This window comes from Castor canadensis, chromosome 1 (genome assembly GCF_047511655.1).
Source record: "Castor canadensis chromosome 1, mCasCan1.hap1v2, whole genome shotgun sequence".
NCBI lineage: Eukaryota > Metazoa > Chordata > Mammalia > Rodentia > Castoridae > Castor > Castor canadensis.
The window spans coordinates 189787665-189796813 of NC_133386.1; the positions used below are offsets into that span (position 1 = coordinate 189787665).

Genomic DNA, 9149 nt, shown 5'->3' on the forward strand with positions numbered 1-9149 from the left:
ATACAGGTGACATAGAAGAGACAGATTAATAAAAAACAGTACTGTTGTCAAGAGGCCAAGGTTAACATCACAAGCATTAAGTCATGCTGATTGCACTTGCCCATTCATATAATATAATGAAAATGACACTTTGCTTCTTTGACATTTCTCCTCAAACCCCACATTGTTGACTAATCTTGAAAAAATGTATCAGACAAGCCTCAATGGAGGAATTGAACTAAAAATATCTCACTTAAACTATGAAATCTGCCAAAGTCACCAAAAACAAGGGAAGAATGAACAATGAACAGACACCCTAAAGGACAAGAATACAAAACAGATCTATGGGAAGGTGGGAAGGAGAAAGAAGGAAATAAAGAAGATGAATGTGGTTGATGAACTTTGTGAATAAGAACAAGGATAAAATTTTTACACTGTTGAAACCACCATAAAAAAATAGAGGGGATGAACCAAATCAGGATGTGTACATGGAAATATCATAATGAAACTCCCTATATCGATATCTCAAACAAACAAAATGCCTTTTTTTTCAAAAACAGAGGACAGGGAGGTGAAACAGATTCTGTCTGGGGGATGGCACCAGTGTAGGGGGATATTAGGAAAGGTTGTAGGGGAATGAATATGATGGAAACACTATGTACTCTTATATGAAAAAGGAAAAATGAGACCTGTTGAAACTATTTTAAGGATGGAGGAAGGCAAGATAAAGCATAATGATGTAGGGGTGAATTTAACTAAGATATTTTGCAAGCACTTTTGTAAGTGTCACAGTATACTCCCAGTACAACAATAATGTGATAATAAAATATAAACATAAAACATAAAAGATTAACAAAGTAAATAAAAAGTTCTCATGGTTTATTTCCTTTTTTAAATTTTTTTTGGGGGAAGGAGGGTTTGAACTCATGCTTCCTAGGCAAGCACTCTAGTGCATAAGCTGCTCCAACAGCTTCTTCTGGCATTTAAATTTATAGAATTTTACATTTGGATCCATAATGAATCTGGAATTTATTCGTGTGTATGTGAGATTATTTTACATTTTCCAAATGGCTATACAAGTACATCTTTGTGTCAGGGATTTAAGGTGTCACCTTTGTCAGATACTGAATTTCTAATAAACTTGAATCTCTATTTAGAAAAAAAAACCTAATTACATTGAGAACTACCACATAATTCAGAATTTCCATTTTTGAGTATGTAATAAAAAATTAGGTAAGGTATCTGAAGAGACATTTGTACCCTCATGTCATTGTCTCATCAATAAATCAGAATAGCCAAAATGCATAATCAAGACAAATGCCCATCAACATCTAAATGAATAAGCAAATGTGGAGTATAGATATCATAGGATATCATTCTTATTCACAAAGTTCATCAACCACATTCATCTTCTTTATTTCCTTCTTTCTCCTTCCCACCTTCCCATAGATCTGTTTTGTATTCTTGTCCTTTAGGGTGTCTGTTCATTGTTCATGGACATTTTTACATTGGTATTGAAATTGTACATTCATTGTACTTAAGCTATATGTAGAACAAGACAAGATTTTCATTCTGATATCCATTTCGTTCTCCAGATTTGGGAACACTCAGCTATCATTTATTCAAAAACAGTTTCATCTGCATTCTGTCTATACTACTGTGTGTGTATTACTGTGAATGTGTGTGTGTGTCCATGTATGTGTGTGTGGTACTGAGGCTTGAACTCATTGCCTTAAGCTTGTTATGAAAAGATCTGCCACTTGTGCCATACCCCAAGTCCATTTTGCTTTTTTAGATAGGGTTTTCCAGATAGGGTTATGCATTTTTGCCCAGGCTGTTCTTGACCCATCATTTTCCTCCCTCATAACTGAGATCACAGGCATACTTCACTGTATAAAGGACAATGGACTACCCTTCAACCTAAAGTAGAAGATAATTTTGCCATTGCCACAAGATAGAGTACAATATGCTAAGGCAAATAAACCAGGCCTCCCCCCCAAAAAAAAACCACATAGAACAAACTTTAAACTGTATTTGGAACCCTAAATAGTTGAAATGAAAAAAAATAGAGATTAGATTGGTGGTTATAGAAGCTTAGATTCTGGATATATAGGTCTTGATCACAGTGCAAAGTTTTAGTTAAGAAAGATGATTTTTGAGATCCATTGTAGAGCATGGTGATTACATCTAACAATAAAATAATAAGTTACACATTTCAAATTTGTTAGCATGGAATTATTAAAATGTTGTTACCTCAAATATAAAGAAGATGATGGATATTTTTGATACCTTTCATTTTTCTCTCTTCCCTTATCACTATGGCTAGGAGTTCCAAAAGTATGCTGAATAAAACAAATAAACATAGGTATACTTGTCTCTTTTTTTAACCAGATATAAAGTTTTATTTTAAAAATATAAATGGTCATAACAATTTTCCTTGTCATTCCAGAATTTAGAAAAATTCCTTTTCACTTTTTGATATCATGTTAACAGTTTCTCATTACATGTGGTTTTTATCATGTTCACTTATGTTGTTTCTATAGCTAATTTGTTCAATTTTAATCATGAGGCACTATTGCATTTCTAAATCTATTAAGATAATGATAGGATTGTTATCTTTCATGTTTTACTACATTTTATACTTCCATGTGCTTTTATGTTATATTTTGTATCCTTTCTTTTCAATTTGAAAAAAAATTACAATTTAAAAATTTGAAACAAAACCACAATTTAATATTTCATCTCAAAGAACTCCATGAATCATCAAATTTTGTGTGGGAAAGTACTTACATCACCATCATTAACTAATGGTCACTTCTGTTAATGATGCTAATTTTTATTTGCTGCCTTTCATCAATTTGATTTATCAGGCCATTGTTTCCTGAAGAACTATAGATTCTGGCTGAGAAATTTGCTAATAGTATTTTTAAAGCTCCCTCACACATATGAAAAGTCATATTTCTTTGAAAAATCATTATCTTTGATTTTTATACTCTTTTTGCTATTAGATTTGTGGGGATAGCTTTTCATATACCTTATTCTTTGTCAATATCCATGGAAAATGTAGTCATATCATGAATTTCATTTTTTTCTCCTTACTCACATGTGTATACATTGTTTAGGTAACATCTACCCCCTTGCCCCTTTTATCATCCTCCCTTTTCCCCTCCTTCTCCGCCCCCTGCTTCTGGACAAAACATGTTGTATCCTCTTTTTCTCTAATATAGGAAATAATAAGAAAGACATATCACTTCCTCTAGTTTGAGATAAAGAAAGCTATACAGAGAGATTCCTAGCATTGCTTCCATGCACTTGTGATTTGCAACCCACAAACCCACATTGGTTCATCTTTGCTTCTTCCTGGTTCTCTTCCCACGGTGGCACTTAAGATTACTTTATTCTTTCCTGTACAGTGAGTCATCAACCTCATTCATGTTTTAGGTTTCCTTTCCTTTCCCTATTTCTCCAGTGCTTGTACTCCCCCTATTGTGTGACCCATATCCAGTAATATTACTGCATTTGTTTGGGGTCTACAATCCACATCTGAGGGAGAACATGAGAAGTTTGGCCTTCAGAGCTTGGCTATCTTCACCTAAGAGGATGTTCTCTAGTTCCATCCTTTTACTAGCTAAAGACAAAATTTCATTCTTCTTTGTGGTGGAATAAAATTTCATTTTTCAATAGTGGGGCATCTTGGCTCTTTCCATAGCTTCACTATTATATATAATAGTGCTGCAATAAACATGGATGTGCAGGAGTTTTTGTAATAACTTGGGTCACATTCTTTTGGGTATATCCCTAGGAGTGGTATTGCTGGATAATATGGCAGATCTATGCTTAGTTTTTTTAAGGAAAGTTCACATGGTTTTCCAAAGTGGTTGTACTAGCTTACATTGCCAACAGCAGCTTATGAGGGTTCCTTTTTTCCTGCAACATCACCAACATTTGTTTTTGATGGTATTCTTGGTGATAGCCATTCTAAGAGGAGTGAGGTGGAATAGTGTGATTTTTATTTGCATTTCCTTTATGGCCAGGAATGGTGAGCATGTTATCACATGTTGTTTGGCCATTTGGATTTCTTTCATTGAAAAGTTCCTGTTTAGTTCAGTTGCTCAATACTTTCTTGGTTCATTGATTTGGGGGGAGTTTAGTTTTTTGAGCTCAATGTATATGCTGGTTATTAGTCCTCTGTCTGATGTGTAGCTAGAAAATATTTTCTCCCACTCTTTGGGTGGTCTCTTCAATTTAGAGACCCATTACTTTTGTTGTGCAGAAGCTTTTAAGTTTTATGTAGTCTCATTTGTCAATCCTTTCGCTTAGTTGCTGGTCAGTTCGAGTTCTACAGAGGAAGTCCTTGCTTGTATCTATTTTTTCCAGATTATTCCCTGCTCTTTTGTATACTAACTGCAATTTTTCTGGTCTGATATTAAGGTCATTAATGCAGTTTGAATTGATACTAGTACAGGGTGACAGGGATGGATCTAGTTTCAGTTTTCTGCACATTTCCCACCAACATTTGATGAAGAGGCTTTAATTTCTCCATCGTATGTTTTTGGCACCTCTGTCAAAAAGATGGGCTTAGCTCTGTAGATTCATATCTATGTTCTCTATTCTGTTCCACTGGTCTTCATATCTGTTTTTGTGCCAGTACTATGCTGTATTATTGCTATATCTCTGCAGTATAGTTTGAAGCTGGGTATTGTGATACCTCCAGCATTATTCTTTTTGCTTTGGCTATTCACGGTTTTTTGTGTTTGTAAATGAACGTTAGGGTTTTTTCAATCTCTGTGATGAATGTTATTGGGATTTTGATGGGAATTCCATTGAACATGTAGATAGATTTCAGTACTATAGTCATTTTTACTATGTTGATTCTGCCAATCCATGAGCATAGAAGATCTTTCCATCTTTGTAGTCTTCCTCGATCTCTTTCTTCAGAGATTTGTAGTTCTCCTTGTGGAGGTCATTTAAGTCCTTCATTAAGTTTACTCCTAGGTATTTGATTTTTTTTGAGGCTGTTGTAAATGGAATTATTTTCCTATAGTCTTTCTCAGTGTGTTCATTGTTGGTGTATAGAAAGGCTAATGCTTTTTGCAAGTTGATTTTGTATCCTGCTATATTGCTGAAGATATTTATGGTGTTTACAAGTTTTAGGGTGGAGTTTGTTGGGTCTTTGACTTATAGGATCATGTCATCTGCAAATAGGAACACATTGACTATTCCTTACCTATTTGTACTCCTTTTATTTCTTCTTCCTGCCTTTAAAATTGCCAAGGCTATTTTAAATCAGAGTGGGGAGAGTGGGCACCCTTGTCTCATTCCTGAGTTTAGGGAGAATGGTTTCTGTTTTTCCATTTAAATATGATGTGGGCTGTATGTTTTCATATAGAGCCTTTATATAGTTGATGTACATTTTGTCTATTCCTGGTTTTCTTAGAGCTTTTATCATGAAGTGGTGTTGAATCTTAGCAAAGGCCTTTTCTGCATCTATTGAGATGATGAAGTGTTTTTTGTCTTTACTTCTGTTGATGTGCTATATTACATTTATTGATTTCCTTATGTTGAACCATCCCTACATCCCTGGGATGAAGCCAACTTGTTCATGCTGAGTGATATTTCTGATATGTTGTTGGATTTAGTTTGTCATTATTTTATTGAGGATTTTTAAATCAGTGTTCATTAAGTATACTGGTCTGTAGTAGTGATTTTTTTTGGATTTGTCCTTGTCTGGTTTTGGGATGAGTATAATACTGGCTTCATAGAATGGGTTAGGCAGTGTTCTTTCCCTTTTTATTTCATGGAAAAGTTTAAGGAGTGTTGGTATTAGTTCTTCTTTTAAGATCTGGTAGAATTCAGCTGAGAATCTGTCAGGTCCTGGAGTTTATTTATTTTGGGGGAGATACTATTGCTACTTCAATTTCATCACATGTTATAGATCTGTTTAGGTGGTTAATATCTTCTTGCTTCAGTTTTGGGTGGTCATAAGTACCTAGAAATTTTTTATTTCTTCAAGATTTTCCAATTTATTGTAATATAGGTTCTCAAAGTAGTCTCTGATGATTTCCTTGGTGTTTGTTATTATTTACCCATTTTTGTTTCTTATTTACTAATTTGTGTCTTTTCCCTCCTCTTTTTACTCATAGTTGCCAGGGTCTTGTCAATCATGTTTATTTTTTCATGAACCAGCTTTTTGTTTCATTGGTTCTTTGTATTTTTTCCACTCTTTTGTTAATTTTGGCCCTTATTTTTATCATTTATCTCCTGCTTGTTTTGGATTTTGCTTGGTATTTTCTTTAATTTTTAACATTAATAATTTGTGATTTCTTGCTTTTTTCTAACTTTTGCAGGTGGAGGTTGTCAATTTTCTGAACTTTTCAATTAACAAGTCTTAATTTGCTTAAGTTTTCTATTACTTCCTGCTTTTGGTTCCTTTTGAAATTTACTCTACTTTTTATCATTTATTTTACTCATCTTCCTTTGAAATTAACTTTTTCTCATTTTCTAGTTTCCTAATGTAGAAGTACATTATTGATTTTGAAAATTCCTTCCCTGTACTATATGTCTTTTCCCTCTGACAATATCCTGTCTTCAATTCTTTCATACCTGTGCTGTGTCTTACAAATATAGAAGTGATTCAGTGAAAGTGCTTCTCTTGTCATTTCGATCAGGGTCTGCTTATACCAGCGTCAGGTCAGCTCATGCTGTAGTAGACTCATGTAATGCTGAAGCTGATGGCACATGGAGCTACTTCATTGCAAACTGGGAATTAAATGAGATACGCAGTCTTGAAACACAGCCCAAGATCCACTTTGTTATGAATGGTCTGCAGCAAGGTCAGTACTTAACTGGTAATGAGAGATAAATGAAATTAAATACAGAGAATGACATGATATTTATGGACACTCATGTGTTTGGACAGTTGTGATTGCATAGTTGTCTTTCATCTTAATGTCTGCACAAAGTTTGACACATAATTTACAGGGATGAATGCAAGATTTCAGTATTTGGAAAGAAAGAACCAAGCTTTACATTTCAGGGGAGCTACAAGTCTATGACCAAAAACGCAGAAAAAGAGAAAGGAAATAAAATGCATTAGCTTCAAGTCAAAAAGAATAGTCAGATTCACACCTTAGAAAATACATGGCAAAAATGAACCAATGTGGGTTGCAATGCACAAATGCATTGAAGCAATGCTAGGAATCTCTCTGTATAGCTATATTTATCCCAAATTAACAAACATGAGATGTCTTTCTTATTATCTCTTATGTCTGCTTAACAAAATCAGAGAAGACAACAGAAGAACAGGTTATGCCAGGAAGTGGAGAGTGGAGTTGGGGATGTGTTTCGGGGGATGGAAGGAAGGTGGCACAAGCAATGTATACATATGTAAGTAAATGTAAAAATGATAAAATAAAAAGAAAAAAAAAATCTGTATAATAAGTAAACACATGAATGAAAAGAAGAAGAATGTGAAGAGGAAAGAGTCTTGGCTCATAATTTCATGAGTTTCTCTACAGTTTAAATAGCTATGGGAGAAAAGATCATGCCTTGGAATTCCTAGTACCTAGAAAAAAGGAAACATAAAGAAAAAAACACATGTTTATGATAACCTGTTATACCAAAATATTTACACTTAATACAAATATGTGCACTTATTTAGTCATGATTTCAACTTGACATGATTTTCTCATGGAATTCTTCACTTCTGCACTCCTTATTGTATAAACAAGTGTGTTGAGAAAGAGTGTTAAAACAGTATAAAATACTGTCATTGTCTTGTCCCTGGGCAAAGTGGTTGGGGGACATGCATGCATGAATATGCAGGGGACAAAGGTTAGGACAACTACAATGATGTGAGATGTGCAAGTGAAGAGAAGATTTTTCCTCCCTTCTGCACTATGGTTATGCAGTGAATACAAAATCCTAATGTATGAGATTATCAAAACCACAAAACTGCTTGAGCAAATTGCCCCACTGTTAGACACAAACAAGTTAATCAAATATGTGTCTGTGCAAGCAAGTTTTCAACAAGGGCTGCAAATCACAGCAATAATGGTCATTCACATTGGTTTCACAGAAGGGCAACCTCATGATCAGAATAATCTTAGTAGTGACATGTATAAAAGACCCAATTCAGGCAAGAACAATCAAAATGGGACACACCTGCATTCTCATTATTGTTATATAGTGCAAGGGCTTACAGATGGCCATATAGTGATCAACAGCCATGAGGATAAGAAAAAATACCTCCATGCAGCAAATAAATGCATTGCAAAGACTTGTGTCTTGCATTCATGGTAGGAAAACATTTTATTTGCAGAGAGGGAATTCACAATTCATCTGGGGGCTCTAGATATTGAAAAGCAGGTATCAGCACATGACAAATAAAGTAAGAAAAAGTACATTGGGTACCCAAGTGTCTGTCTGGACCTGATAGTCTCGATAATGAGCACCTTCCTCTATGGTTCCAACATAGAAAATTAAGAAGATTGAAAACACCATTTTCTGCCTCTGAGTATCCTGTATCAATCCCAGCAATATAAACACAGACACACTGTTGCTTTAGTGCATTGTTAAGTCTACGTGGTAAATCATAGGTTTGTTAAAAATATCAACAAAAGAGAAAAGAAAAATCATATAAAATAAATACTAAATTTTAAGGTTGAATATACATTCTCAATCATGAAATTAAAAGTTTCCTGGGTGTTATCATTTATTTTTCTTGCTTTTCCCTAAAATATCAATTTATTAATTTTTCACTCCATTTGAAATATTGAACATGCAAATATTGAAAAAACAAGTGTGTCTTCAAACAAAGATTAATCTACAGGATTTAACATGAGTAGATTAAATTGGAACTTAATATGCTTTGTTAGTTTTAAGCAAGGATGTATTAATATTCAGATACATTCTTGAAATCATTAAGAAAATTGTGCATAATTTCATTATGCTTTCCATATATTTGAACCTTCTAGTTACATTACAAAGTATGTATATATTTAAAATTTTGTACATCATAATAATGATTGTTTAAATATTTTGGACTGCCTTGTAAATAAAACCTCAGAACACATATACACATATACAGAATGAAGTGTATATGTGTGGGAAAGAGTGAGAGGTACTAAACATAAAATTATATAAATGAAGTGCATTTTAATCTGTTTAAT

General features: G+C 33.9%; 1 pseudogene; it reads right to left on the minus strand.

The window, feature by feature from the left end:
- Nucleotides 1-7631: 7631 nt before the first annotated feature.
- On the minus strand, nt 7632-8550 carry LOC109676217 (olfactory receptor 4C11-like; annotated as a pseudogene).
- Nucleotides 8551-9149: the final 599 nt, after the last annotated feature.